This window comes from Zonotrichia albicollis, chromosome 1 (genome assembly GCF_047830755.1).
Source record: "Zonotrichia albicollis isolate bZonAlb1 chromosome 1, bZonAlb1.hap1, whole genome shotgun sequence".
Classification (NCBI taxonomy): Eukaryota; Metazoa; Chordata; class Aves; order Passeriformes; family Passerellidae; genus Zonotrichia; species Zonotrichia albicollis.
The window spans coordinates 139,197,133-139,212,561 of NC_133819.1; the positions used below are offsets into that span (position 1 = coordinate 139,197,133).

A 15,429-nucleotide genomic window follows, 5' to 3' on the forward strand; every position below is an offset into this window, starting at 1 on the left:
CCCTTCTCTCAAACATGCCCACTCATACCGTTGAAGCTGTGTGGTATGTGTACATAATGTACAAGTTTACCCTACAAGCATTGCATTCCTGCATATCATTTCTGTTCACACATTAGCATCCCTGCATTTCATTTTAATTTTTTGCTCTCCCAGTAGATGGTGTTTTCATCTTTTTCTACACTGACATCTATGAAATAAAAAGAAAAAAAAAATCCATTTTGAAGCATTACGTGTGAAGCTGAAAGTATTTCCTGTTATTTGGAAGCCCTTTTTTGACCCATTTCTGTCCCTCTCAGTGTCTGACTCCAGCCTAGAGTTTAATTTCAGCTGGCTTTATTTGACTATTTGCATGAAGTAGTTGCAGCCCTTGGTCACCGACGTTGTTTGAGTACCGAGTGCCCGGATGTGTCAGCCTTACCTTCTTTTGATGCTGCTCAGCCCTTTCATAGATTGCTGTATATTCATCACCTAATAAATCCTGAAGAGAAGAAATTGAAATAGTGAAATCTTGGTGAGAAGCCAGCAGACATCCAGCTAGCTGTTAGCCTGGTAAAAAGCAGCTTTCTGCTGTCAGGATCAGCATTACCCTGACAGTTGCAGCGGCTCTCAAGCCTCTGGATTTGTTTGCAATGAGAGATTTGTTGTGGATTTTTAGCAAGGCTCCTGTGTGTGTGCCATGCTTAGTAAATATTAGCCTTCAGGGTATTTTTCAGTCATGCTGAATGGACTGTTAGCTTTCCCAAAATGCAAAGTGCAGAAAGTCCGTTTCACTGGGGTTTTTTTTTGTCCTGTTTTGTTTTGTTGTTTTTTTGGGGAGTTTTATTGTTTTTGTTTTTTTTTTTGGTTTTTTTTTTTTTTTTGCTGTAGAGATTGTATTACAACTGTACAAAAAAAAAAAATATCACAAAGAGAATTGTGTTTGAGGAGCTAGGGAGGAAAGAGGCCAGTAAATGTGTAATGTCCAGTTCTTAAATAAGTGATATTGCAAGTGTTAAATTTTTGTTATGAAAATTATAAAACAGTATTTTTATTTTATTAATGGCACTGTGAACATGGAAATACGACAAGTAACTAAAAAATGGCACCTTTTACCAGGAGGTTGTAGTAGAAAAACATATAAAATTGTTAGATGTTTGTTAGACAGAAATATATTTATAGAGAAATAGAGAAAATGAAACAAAGTACCATGTATGTAAACTCCATACATAATGTAATGTGGGACTAAAACAACAGTGAAAAAGAAATGGACATTGTGAAGGATTTCAATGCCTTCCCATTATACAGTTTAATGTTTTGATAGTCAGTGGAGTTTAATATTACAATATTTCTAGTGCCTCTGTGAACTATTTGTGGATACTTTTTATGAGCTAATTTTAAATGAATATGAGCAATGGGATGAAGCTTTTTCATTTTAACATGATTTGTAAAAACAAAAAAGCTTCCTGCGATAACGTGAGTATGCTGAAAGCAGTGCTGTACCGACACAGTCAAACTTTACAGAACTCAAGTGATTTTTTTTTCAGTCACTGTGGCAAGGCTGTTCTAAAAGTCTGTATCAATAATAGTGAAGTACTGCAGTGGTTTGATCTCTTTGATATTCTAGAGAATGATTTTTCTTTTTTTATTGTCCTCATTTTAAGAGATGATGGAGCAATGAATAGAACAATAATTTATTGAGTATTCACACACTGTATGTATACTTTCATTATACATTTATAGAAGACCTATTGTTTAGTATTTTCTGCTGCAGGCTAGTCTTGTAAAAGAATAGTCTAGAATAGACTCACTCAGTGCATGTGTTGTCCATTTGCCTGTCAGCAATAGTTTTGACATTAAAAACAGGGAGTTTGAGTGACTGCTGGTCTGTCTTAAGGTATGGTAATGAGGCTAATTAGGAGAGATGAGAGCTGAACTGGATATGTGAAGGCAATTATCCGTGAAACTTTTGTCATGCTTTATCTTTATCAGATCTCTCTTTCTCTATTTTTGGCATTTGCCAGTGACACGCAGAATGGAAATACTTGAAGTGATACATATTTTAGAAAAGCAAAGTAAAGAAAGAAGGCAGAAGGAAATTTATATGAGGACATCTCATTATAAAAACTGTACAACTTACCATGGATATTGTAGATAAGCAGGAAAAGACCTTGCCTGTTTTATTCTTGTCGCTTGCATTTACATGAAGTAAAATCAATTGCTTTTTGTCATAGTGGGCTTACTAGACAACAACATCTCCCCTGTTCAGTGTGCATTGTTTTGTTTGTTCTTTTTATGTTATTACTAACTCCAGCAAACATGTTATTAAGCATACTTGAAAAAAAACATTGTAAAGAGCATGAAAAGAGAATAAAAGTGCATTTAATAGTAATTTTTTTTAAGCTGAAATTTTCTCATTTCTGTTTTCAGGAGGCTAGTGTGATTTACTTTCAGACTTTTTCTTACAATCTAGTACAAACTGATTTTAAGAGAAGCACTGAATAGAGCAAATGAAAACCATGTGTCACAAGTCTTGATGAATCAATGCATATAATCCTCAAAGAAAGAAGGTGATAAATGAAACTTGCACATTAATGAGACCATAACCAGGCTCAATTACTAGGCCTTTTTGAAGAGCCATAGTAACTTCACACATCTTTTTATGTTGGAGAGAAAAAATTACATCCTCTGAGCTGTTTACACACTCCTGCTTCTAGCACTATGTCAAAAGACAGTGTACCTCAAATCCATTTTTAAAGAGACCATAATGTTTTAGAAAAGCCTATCTATATAAGACACACTCAATGAGTTTTTAAAGGAAAAAAAAATTAATTGTAATTTAGATCATTTTACTTGGACATTTTATGTGAGTCTACCTGAGTGCCTATAAAGTAATATTACAGACTTCAAGTCAAATTTGTCTTAGAAGTCCTCTCTTCTGAGCTTGGTAAAAGTATGGCAAGGAGTATAATTAATAGATGTGTAATAAAGATTAACATTTACTGCCCTAATATTTTTCCATTAAGCAGCAGTTCCATTTCTCAGATTTTGTTTTGTAGTACGTATGTTAAAAGCTTTGAATTTGGTGCTATCAACAATATTACATGTGTCCAGAATGCCAGCACAAAATACTTGAGGTTTAAAATAGTAATCCTAAATCTTACATGAAGGACTGAATGGTATTTTGTGTCTTTAATTTAATTTGCTTTCAGTAATAATAAGGAAAGTTGCTTGGTCTCAAAACCATGGTCTGCTTGCTGCTGTGAGATCTCCATGCTCTGTAAAGCACAGCAGAATATTGCTGCTATCAGTTGTCACTTCCTCTCTTTCCCCTGCCTTGTTCATGCACACATATAAACACACAAAACCACCCCATTCTTTCTACTCTGAAAAGACTGTAAAAGGAGGTTCTTGCGGATTATAATTTGTAGCCATTAGTTTCTTTAATATCTTCTACTGAGCTTTAGTAAAAAGGTTACTGTTACCTCCATGAGAGAGTTCAGAGAACTCCTCTTTCCACTGGCTTTTACGTGACGGGAAAAGGACGAAAAACCTTAGCCCACAGTCCACAGGAATAATAGTGTTATTGCTAATATTAATGATAATAATAATAATAATAATAATAATAATAATAATAATAATAGCAAAAGGAACCACAAAACCAAAAGACCCAAACCAAAACTAACTTGGCAGTTTTCTGTGGGGCAAGAATAAGAGTGTGATCACAGAAATGCCACTTTAGGCATCTGCAAAAGCAGTGCTAGGGACAAAAGACTATGCATGGCACCCTTTCTTGCTCTAGAGTTCAAATTTGGTAATCACAGTTATAAGGATCTAGAATACAGATTTGTGCAAGGGGGAAAACTGAAAACAATATTTAGATCCTTTTTCTGTTACCTATGACCTTGGCTAAACAGACTCATATGAAATCCTACTCCCTTCAGCTCTTCAGCTCCTCTATTGACAGTCATTTGTATTATGCATGGTTGGTCTTCAGTATAAATTTAGAAAGAGAACAAATGTGCCGGTCTCCAAGTGTCACTAGGAAGAGTATGCAAAATCTTGAGATACAGTACCACAACTAAATAATCTATAGAGGTAATTTATATAGTTGCAGAAGCTAATCTTTTTTTTTAATAGTGTCTGGATGTCTTTACCATATTTTCATAAGCAGCTGACAGTGGTGGTATATAAACACTTTAAACATTTTATTATAGTACTGAGGCAACAGGTTACCTATGGTGCTTGCACCCAATAGGTTACTAATGAAGTGTCATTTCCCTGCCTTATTTGGTTTGTGTTGCAACCTTAATTATATTTCAATTTTAGAATAAGCTCTCAAAGTAGTGTACAGGGATTTGGCCACACGACTTGCATTAACATTAATCAAAATCGCGTGTCTGAATTCCCACCATACTCCAAAGGCACCCTGGGATTGTTGGTGGGGATTGTGTGCAGGAGGTGCACGTGCAATAGGTTTTACCACTGGCTTCCTCTTATTCTGAGTTGAAATCCTGTTCTTCATACCTAAAATAAGAGATGGCAGGGAATACTGAAGCCCAGTGTTCACAGGCTGTGTCTGTGAGGTCAGTGACAATTCATGTTTCCTCACTTTAATCCACATGAAGCAGTTTTACTGAGAGGCTGAGGTGGCAAATGTAACACAGAGAATCAGTCACATGCTTTAGGGAGCTGCAGGATTTTGAGCCTGAGATTGCAAAGCTGTTCAGTAAAATACACCTTCTTCATCTCTGTCATCATCCTCTGTGCCAACCAAGGCTTTGTGAAAAATGGTGATTTATTTTTATCAGTGATGCTGATTTTAGAGTTTTGCATTTTTCCATGTTTTCCTGTTTCTGGTCACAAAGCAAAGTGTCAAAGATTACCCCTAAGAGGGGAGGTGTTGCAGCAGTTCTTGCAGTCCCAGTGGAGGCAGTGCCTGGAGTTCAGTGAGGCAGCCTGCTCACAGGTCCTCCTCACTAACTGAAATGAGCTCCATAGATTAGACTTGTTTTGGGGTAGCTGGCCATGGATTGAAAAGCGTTGGTAGTTTTTTTCATGCAGGTATTGTGTATGCTTCGGTCACTGGTGGTCACTCACTTAGAGACATTACTCTATCATGGGTTTAATTCCAGAATTTCTCACAGAACCAAAATAAAATTATATTTTCTGGTCCTCTTTAATACTCAAATGAAGTTTCCTCATTAAAAATAAATTCTAAAAAGACTGTGTGTATTGCTCCAGTACCAAACTTGAAAGAGTTTCTGTCTGAAAATTGGAGTCAGTAAAACACAACTATTTATAAGTTTATCATGGTTATAAGCTATGGTTTTGCAGCTGTGTCTTCCACTGGCTTCTTTGAGAGGATCTTTAAGAGGCGGAGAGAGATCTTGAAGAGGAGGAAAAAATAAAATGGGACCTTCCATGTCTAAACTAATCCATGCATGGCATCAGAAGAAACCTCTAGGAGAAAAACTCTGAAGTTTCTTTGAATATCCTATCTTGGAGCGATGGGTGCTGACTGATTAAAAAACAGGAAAAAGATGTTAAGATGTTTAATTTACTGGCTTTGAAAGCAGTTGCCTCATAAAATAAATAACAGCTTTCCATAATGCTTTTCCATTAATCCATATATGTAATGCAAATAAATGAATAAGAAGTTTCATATCCTGCACTGTTTACAGTGATTCCAGCACAAGACAGTTTCTATCTGTAGTGATGATTCATGGATTTGATGTAGCACCCCTATACTTGTTTAAAAAAAATATGTTATGTCCTTTTCGCTGCCTGAGGCTCTAACATTTAATAAAAACAGAACCTCAGGTATTTTCCTGGTTTTGTCTTCAGACCAATCTTGGACGGACGTGCTTGTGTATGTGCTTAACTTTACACAGGTGAACAGGCTCATGAAAATAAATTAGATTTCTCCGATGCTTGAAATGCATTGTAACTTTTTTTTTTCTGTGTGTGAACAGAGCTTTTCTCTGCTGTTATAAAATTCATTCTTACACTTTATCACATTCAGGTTTTTTTTTTTTTTTTTTTTTTTTTGCTATGGATTCTGTTTTAAACTACCACTTTTAGAAATACAGTGTTTCCACTGTTACATCAGCTAGAAAAAAAGAAAATACATATTCGTGACTTGTATGGCTTCAATGAAAGTGCTAAAAAGAGTTGCCTTAATCCTAGAATCCAGCTAAAACCCATTAAAATCATTAATGAATAAGCCAAGAGATACTGTGTAATGAAACAGTTAAAGTAGCACTTGTTTCCTGGCAATGATAGAAAGAATTTTTCATTTCTGAAAACTGTTTCAAAATCATCTTTCAATGTATAGTCCTTTTCAGTTTGGGATTGTCTGCATCATAAGAGATCTTTTCACCCTCTTTTCAAAGCCATATGAAGCTTGAAATGAAAGATAATTAAAACAAATCTTGAGTAAACTGTTGTGTGGAGATAGAAGTTTGATGGTTGAATATATAAAAAATTGTAACCAGATGTTGTGCAGAAGCCATAGTAGTTTAAAGATCATGAGCTTTTTCTTTTTTCTTTTTTTTTTTTTTTGCATGAAGCAAAAATATTCTAATTGAAGTTGTCAGCAGGAGTGAGACTAATATGCCTGTATTTGATTAAATAATAGTTTATTTAACATGCAGTGTGGCCCAAAATTGGCTGAGACTAAAATAAAGAAACTTCTTACTATATTTTTTGTATTTAAATAGTGTGAAAAGTAAACCTAGTTAATGTTAACATCTTTGATTGATGTTCCCAGCTATTATATTATTTGTCCACCTCTGTGGCTTATTGGAATGCTTTGCTTTCCATTGCACACACATTTTCTCCCTATTCTCTTATTAACTAGTTGGTTGATGGAAAAACGGTAAAAGTAAGATGTGCAATAAAGTCTGGAATGCACTAGTTGATCAGACTTATTACTAAAATCTGTTAGATCTTAACACCATAACTCAAGCTTCATCTAACATTCCCTCTTGCAAGTGTGTGCTTTGTACAGAATCTCCAGCAGACACATTAAGAGATATCCATGCATGAAAAGGGTTGTGTGTTTTAAAAATACCAGAATATTGAACTATGAGCAGTAGATTTCCTGGCAGTTATTTACTCTATCCAGGATAGCAGTGTTTAATGGAAAAACTCAGAAGAATAGTGGCTGGGAGTCTTTACTAGGTGAGTGCTAGATTTCTTATTGCTTTACTAATGAACATAGTGATGTCTTCAGAAATTACGCGTTGAGATTTTTTGTCTCTTTTTTTTGGTACTACTTTGCTGCTTAAATAACTGTGTAATCTTACGTGGTGCTGTGATAAACAAGGGGATCCCCATCTTGCCTTTAGTGAGTGACCATTGCTAAAAATGGAGGAATTTCATTCTCACTCAGCTCTCTGTAGCTGTTTGGCCTTTTGTGTAAGATCGGGCTGTGTGACTCATGATCCACAGACTGCACTGGATTCAAAAATGAGCCATAAAGTCGTGAGCAGCTTGGCTTATTGATGGCATGTGTGTGTGTGTGCAAATACATCCCACAGGAACACTTCAAAATGAGGGCTGGAATTAGGCATTTTTAAGGCCGACACGTCTTTAAAATAGCTCGTTCCAGTTGTTGTGTTGCCCAAAGTATGGTTTCCCAGTGTTTCTTTTGTCCCTGCCACAGGAGCAGCACCCTTTCAGAGCCCTCACAGGACCCTCTGGTCCCAGCAACTGAAGGTACAGTCCTGCCCAGCTGCTTCCTGCCCCTTCCCCTCTGTTCCTGAGACTGCACCCAGTTCTTTGGGCAGCACTCTCCTGCTCCCACAACCTGCCAGTAAATAGCAGACAAGACCAAATTTGTAGGGAGATTACAACATTCTGTAGGAAACTTGTATTCCATTACGAGGCCATTAATCAACTGAAACCTAGAAGAAATCACAGCCCGGGCTGTGCAGGCAGTCTGTGCTTCAGGACTGTCATTCCCGAAATGTAACATTGTGCAGGTCATCTTCCAGATTAGTCTACCATGCCTGCTCTGGTTTTGCCACACGTGCCAGGGCTCCAAAGGTAGATGGCAAGGCCGTAGTAAAATCTGCCAAGAATTATCCTTACCATAGCAAAAAACAAACTCAATGCAGTCAGTTTTTAATCTTTCTTTTTTCTTCTTCTGTGTTGAAAACAGACTGGAAGCAAGGCAGGGCTAACTATGTACATTTTCTACTGTCTTCTGTTTTTCTTGTGCTTTATGCAATAGGTTAACTGCGTATGAAGTAAGAGAGGATTTGTCTTTGATTTGGCAATGGAAGAATCAGTTGCAAAGCACTGATTTGTTGAATGTTGTGGCTAAGTTGCTTAGCTTTGCACTGCTTATAGTAACTTCTGGAAGCTGTTCCCTCATTAACTCTGACTGTTATTAATAAAGGAAACAGGGCCTGGTATTTATATGCTAGGAATTATTTCTGGGAGGTATAACTCATTGGTAATTGCACCCTGATTTTGGAAAGATCTTTCCATATAAAAACCCATACGTGTCACATCCACTTACATGTGTGGGCATTATTTAAAAGAGCTGTACTCTCTCTGTATCATGCTCAGATTTACAGCCTGCTTTAGAGGGTGCAGGATGCTGGTCTTAGTCAGGTAGCTTTGGCAGCCATCTCAAAATCTCCTCAAAGGATCCCGAGGTTGTTACTGCATGAATCATTCAGTGTTCCCCACACCTTCCTCATCTTCCTGCTGATTTTACTATCAGGGTTTCACAGCCATGAAGTTTCCAGTCATGTCCATTTCCATACGGCCAGCCACTAAGGTGTGAAATCCTAGTGCATGACACAGAACCAAAAAATGTTTCCTATAAAATATATGTAGGAAATAAAGGCCCTTCTCTTTTCAGTTCCTGAAAGGGCTTTTGGCAAAGAAGCTGATGAAATGGAAGGTTATTTTTTTTTGGTAGAAAAAAGACATGCCATTATAAATGTGGTCCTTTCTGGTGTACGTATTTTTACTTCTCACTTCTAAAGATTCCAGTAGGTGATAAAGATAAAGAAAGGGAGTGAAAACAATTTGACATTCACTGTTAAATAAAACCTGTATTAAATTGAAAAGTGAATTCTTAAGATTGTCAGAGTTTTTGTTCTGCCAAGTAAGACAGAAATGGGTTTGAATGTAGACTTTTCACAAGTAGCAGCTATGATTTCATACAGCATGTCTAAATTTAAAGGTTTCTTTTTATTTCAGATTTGTATATGTGGGCCTTCTACAGGCTGGCTTCAAAATCAGATGAATTCTGATACTGGCAGGTGGAAGGTAAAAAAGAAACTGTTCCCTGATGTTTTCTATCTAAAGTCTGATAAATTGGGTAGTAGAATGGGACCAGTCAGTCCTTCTTTGAGTCCGTGTCCAAGACGTGCACGAGCGCAGGAACACGTACAGGCAGCGCTGTGGTTTTTGCCTCACAGCTACACATGGATCAGCCACAGCCGCTTGGGAGCGGGGCTGCAGAGCTGTTACGTTGATGCCACTTCAGAAAGGAAGGAGAGGGCTTGTTTTACAAGGCATTTCTGCACAGTCAGCTTCATTTAAGAATACTCCAAAGGATGTGAAAAATAAGGTAGCTGTGGGCTGGCAGGACAGTTTTCGCCATGCCTCTCCTTCAGGCGGTGCCTGATTTTTTGAAAGCCGTTTTTCAGTCCTTCACAGCTCTGAACCAGTGCCTGAGTATGTGACAGGGTGGGTACATTTTGTCCTCGGAACGCAGAACTCCTGATGGAAAACCCCGCTAAGTTATTTGCTTCTCTCTTACTGCTCTTGTCAGGCTTGTGCCATTTCAGAGAATGACTGCCCCCAGCAGTAAGCTGTCCCTTGTCACTTGCATTAGAAACAATTCCTTTGGTGAAATGCAGTCTGATTCCAACAATACAGATTTTGGAGCTGGTGTCTTAAGCAATTTAAGAGCCACTTTCTTAGCAGTAAGAGAAAAATTAGACTAGGGCTGCTGGAAGCACTGCTGTGCAGTAATAACAGTATGCTCTCTGGGCACATGTGAATGAGCAGAGAAAGAAGAGAGGGCATACCAGTTTCTAAGGCTGCAAAGGCAGAAGAGCCCCAAATCCTTCATGAATGTTCCTAAGATAAATATTGTTTGGTATTTGTTGTTTCCTAAATATAGGAAATAATAAAAATATTTCTTAAATATAGGAAATAAATATTTCCTAAATATAAAAAATAAAGAGTTGATTCTCCTAAAGGAAGAAAAAAGAGATTAAGGCTGTTTGATTAATGAGGTTAAGCCTGATTAACAGGGGATTCAGAATATTCCTTATGTCTTTACTTTTTTCTTGTGCTTTTACATGCCTCTACTGCTTCTAGTATTGTATCTGGAAATATTTATTTTTCTGGGTTTTTCTTTCCTTTTTTTTTTTTAACCCTGTGTTGCATCTCAGATTTTAAAGTCTCTAGTCATTGTGCTGTGGCTCTGTCTTGAATTCCATGAAATGTTTCCTATCAAACTAGGATACCATATGCCCATGTTGGCCTAAAATTCACAATGCATCATGTACCAGAAATAGAAGCTGGTAAAGATTCTTCAGAGATTGTGTTCACTTGTTCCAAAGACCTGGTTTGTTTATGGAAGGGATGCTTGCAGTACATAAACACTATTTAAGGAGAAATGTCTCTAAAATGTAGAACAGTTGTTCTCTTCTTCTCATCTTAATGGTATTTTTAAAGAAAACTATATAACACCGTATGTTGAGTCTCATTTACAAGTAGGCATTAGGGTCTTGATAGGAAAGAGCAAGCAGTGAAATATTTTTATAAAAACTGCTTTTGATACTTTACAATGTTCATTGTAAACACTCTGAAATTATTTACAGTGGAATTTGAAAGTAGGTTTCTCCATTTTTAATAGCTGTGCAGTTTGTAATCTATAAAATTTGGTCTGGTCTATTGCAATTAATACTTTAATATCCTTGAAATTTAAAATATTTTCTGTTGCAATGCAAATGAATAGCATTTAAGGCTAAAATGGATGGAAATTGTTAGAATAGAAGAGTTTTATTCTAAGCAATCTAGAGCCTCTCACTGAAGAAAGCTTCACAGAATAGTTGGGGCTGGGAGGCAGCTCTGGAGGTAAATCTCATCCAACCGCACTGCCCAGAGGAAGATCAGCCAGCACATGGTGCTAAGTTCTGTGTCCTGTCAGTTTGGAGTTTCTCCAAGGACAGACACTCCACAGTCTCCCAGGGCAACCTGCTCTTGTGTTCAACAACCCTCACAGTAACAAAGATTTTCCATTATGTTCACATGAAATTTCCTGTATTTCAGTTTGTGCCTTTGCCTCTTGTCCTCTCACGGAGCAGCACTGAGAAGAGCATGGCTCTGTCCTTTCCTTCCCCCACCAGGTACATACTCATAAGATCCCCCTGAGCCTTCTCCTCTAGGTTGCACAGTCACAGCTCCCAGGCTCTCCTTGTATGATAGTAGACTGTGTCTTTTAATCATCTTTGTGGCACTTGACTGGACTCTCTCTGACACAACCAGATATTTCTTGTACGGGGAGCCCAGAACTGAACACAGTGCTCCAGGTGTGGACTCACCAGGGCTGAGCAGAATGAAGGATCCCTTGACCTGCTGGCACTGCTTTGCTCAGTGCAACCTGGGAGGCTCCAAGCAACATGAGATGGATTAGCTTTTAAAAAATACAGAGGTGGTATTTGGGTTCTTTTCCCTCCTCTTTTCTCTCTCAGGAGTTACTTCCTTAGGTAGGTGTTGGAGTTGATCACACCTCTAGTCCCTTCTTACTTCCTAAAGCTATCAGAAAGGAAGCCCTCAAGTGTTTTTGCTGAAACTGTGATCACAGGATGGAATAAGATGATTATGTTAGAAGTAACCACTTAGACACAGACTCTGGCATATTGTCTTTTTATCTGGAAGTGTTTGGAATGGATTGGATTAGATGAAAATGTCCATTATAAAAAGGCCACTAATTTTCAATATTTACCACACCGTGGTGTCTGGGATACCACAGTTTCTCCCTAAGCTCACAATAGGAAATAACTATGGTAATTGTGTGGTACGGGTTGGCAAATGTTGATTTTTCTGAATGGAAATCATTCTAGCAACAGCACGTAACAAGATCTGCAATAAGACTGCAGTCCTAAGTGTATTAAAAATAAAAGGTGGACATAGTCTGCTTTGTATCCTACACTAGGAACAGCTTTCTCACAGGGACTGCATGAGACTCAAATTATAGTTATTACAGTTCCTGAACAAGTATAAGTATGTGAGCTATAGCTGCCCATGTGAAACATTTTCTCGTTACATTCTTTCTTTAAATAAAATTAATGGTCCTAAGGGAAATTTATTAAAGTACAAGTAACAGGTAAATTTTACCTCACTGATTTTCACCAAGGAGTAGACACCTAATTGACATTTCCTCCCTGAGTCTAGAAGACCTCTATGAAAACTTCAGATCCTAATTTTGTAACTTTGAATTAAAAGTTATTCTTACAGTGTAGTTTCCAGACTTAGGGTGCAAATTTGGAAGGATGTATGCGATCAAAAGTCAGTGGGACTGAGGCTTCTAAGACTCTTAATGGCTTTTGAAATTTTTACCCCTGAGGAGTCTTTCCCCTGCTGATTTTGGCAGCCCTCAGCCAAAATCTACAAATGAGAGTTCCTCTTCTCAGATGCTGGCTTTCTGAGCTATTTTCTGTATAAATAGAGATCACGTGGGCTTTAATAAGGTCAGGGAATGTTTTTTAAATGTCTGTGATTTTTTTTTCCCTCAAAACTTAATTTTGCCCATCTGATTTCTGTGGAAGTGGGAACAGATGCCAGAAGCTGAGAACTCCAGCAGCTTTGTGCTCACGCTTGCAGCAGAGCACTTGTGGGATTGGGACCCTCAATTACTATCACATGTAGAGTTCCATACTGGCTCGTAGCTGAGATCTGCAAAAGCAGTCTGCTGCTTCTGCCATGGCGGAGCCGGGGTGTTAAAGGAAATACGGACGGAGCTCTGCTCCAGCTTTGTCTGTCTATTTAATGAGTAAGATTACTTCATGAAAGAAGGGGTACATGGAGTGCCTTCTTGAACATAAATCCTTTGGTATTGATGACTAAACTTAAGCACCTAATTCCATACTTAGGCACCGTCATAAATGACTCTTTATCTCAGAAAGTCAGTTAGTTTATAGCAAAGTAAGTCTGACTATTGATTTAGATTCCCCATTTGAGACAGCAAAGGTTTGGTAGTTTTGCTTTGTGCCAAGAAATAAAAGGGTCTAAGGAATTTCCAATTTTCTCGATGTCACTTTCAGCATGCTTAGTTCTGAGGATACTACTTTTAGCCAGTTTCTGATCAGAAAAGTAGCCTAATTTTGTACATTTTAGACCATTTTACATTATGTTTCTAATTTGAAACTAAAATGGAAGAGACTTATAACAACTTAGTTCTGTTTTCTGAGAAAAGCCAAGTTTGTTTGGAAGCACATGGTGTTTGGGAAGGAGCAGTCGTCGCTCTGTGCAGGCACTGAGGTTTTAAGCAGCCGTTCAGCATCAGAGCTGCTGCATGAATCTGTTGCAGCAAAGTGCAAGCAGAGAAAGGTTCTGGGGCCAGGATCACAGTTCTCAAACCAGGCTCCCTCTGTCCTGCTTAGGTACACTAATTTGTCTATTTAGCCATTTTTTGCAGATAATATTACTATTATTCCTAAATTAGACTTCTTTTTTAATCTTATTTTTGAATGCTGCACATAAAGACTGTTTTAAAATTGCCTGAGTGGTTAAGCTGATTTAGAAAAGTGTGAAGTTGTTTATCCAGTAACTTGGGAATTTTTACAGCAGTACTTAAAAAGGATTGATAAAACCTGTTGCAAGACTCCATAATTCCGGTGAAGATGCTGAGAGGTGCTGCTGGCATCTTTTCACTGTGTTAGATAAACTGTTAAAAGATAACAGGAGTCAGATTAAGCCAGACTTTAATTTAAAGAGTGGCGAGCACACCTCAACAAAGATAATGCGTTACCTTGAGCTGATGTAGAGAAGGAAAGGAGAAAAATGGTGCCTACATGGAGGGGAAACAAAGACAATCAGGGCTTTCTTCTTGAGCAGCTGCAGCCAGTTCCACTAATGGAAGTGCAAGAGCAGAAACTGGCAGCACAAGGTATGCGTTCGTTTTTACAGATGGCAATGCAGACAAGTTGGTAATTGAGAAGGAAGTGGTGTACGTGAGCTGTTTGACGGGGGACAGCCCATTACAGTACTTTCCTGTGTAATTGACTCGGTGAATTATTGGAGGCAGAATTCCTATTCCTCTTGAATAGGTTTCAGTTGCTGCAAAGTGACATCATTCTTGTGCGGGAAATGCAGGTTTTCAGGTTTCTTTTTGCTGTTTGCTATTGGTCTTAATAAAACCTTAAAAATAAAATTTTGGGTTGCCTCCATGGAAATCTTTGTCATGCTGCTTACATTTAGTGGCAAAATACAGCAGAAGTGAGCCTATACTGTAGTGTGCTGGCTGCTTTGAGGCACTGGAAGAGATTTAATGGCGGTCACCTTGTGCAAATTGACGGCTAAGACCATAAAAATACATTATATCCAGTAAAAGACATTTGAAGGCAACTGCTTTATAAAAAATCATGCTTTGTGTAAAATGATTAAATAAATATTTAGCTCTTTGTAAACCAGACTAACATATAGATAATCAGAAATTATTTCTCCTTGTTCATTGCAAATGCCTCATATAATAAATAAGTGGTATAAATATATAAAAAATAATACACATTTAAAAAATATGTGTATCTATTTAGTCTTTGTGTATGTATTTGGCCTGTCAGAAAATCACATGAATTGTTAACACACTGTGTTTACAAATCAACTGCCACTAACTGTGACAAGGAAGTCTTGCCAGCAGAAAAAGTTTTATTATTTCATGTTTCTGCCACTGCAGATCTTGAGGGGGAAACTACGAAATTGCCTTCTGTAACTGTCTGGATTGACAAGGAAATATGATTTGAACTACCTGATTTTCACTGATAAATGCTCAAATGAATGAAAAATTAGTAAGTCGTTGTAAAGTGTACTGTGATTATTTAATCCTATAGTGCATATGGCTATCAACAGAAGATGAAAGCAGTGGTAAATTGCTGCTTGTGGAGCTCAGGCTCTGGCTCAAGGTGGTGTCCAAAGCCAGGTCCCTTTCTGCACAGTGGCAAGGGTTGGGTCAGCTGTAACTTGAGGGAGGATGTAAAGGTGAGGAGGTGACGGCAGTGAAGAGTTAAAGCAAGTGATTTACTGGCTTCTTTTCATTGCTCTGCTTTTCTTAATTTAGTAATTTATTTTGACCAGTCATTGTTTTACTTCGGTAGAAATCATCCTAAGCTAGCATCTTACTTAACATCCTAAACTAGTATCTTACTTAACATCCTAAACTAGTATCTTACTTACTTGCTCAACACAACACAAAAA

At 37.7% G+C, this 15,429-nt stretch overlaps 1 protein-coding gene and 1 long non-coding RNA gene across 7 annotated transcripts in view; one reads left to right on the top strand and one right to left on the bottom strand.

Annotated features, from left to right (window-relative positions):
• LOC113460861 (uncharacterized) overlaps positions 1 to 733 on the bottom strand; it is a 7,937-nt gene extending 7,204 nt beyond the window's left edge. The window contains exon 1 of the long non-coding RNA XR_003382705.2: positions 419 to 733. This is a non-coding gene — a long non-coding RNA (uncharacterized LOC113460861). The remainder of the gene's footprint in view (positions 1 to 418) is intronic.
• Positions 1 to 15,429, top strand: part of TRPS1 (transcriptional repressor GATA binding 1) — a 211,990-nt gene that overhangs the window by 179,011 nt on the left and 17,550 nt on the right. The window lies entirely within an intron of this gene.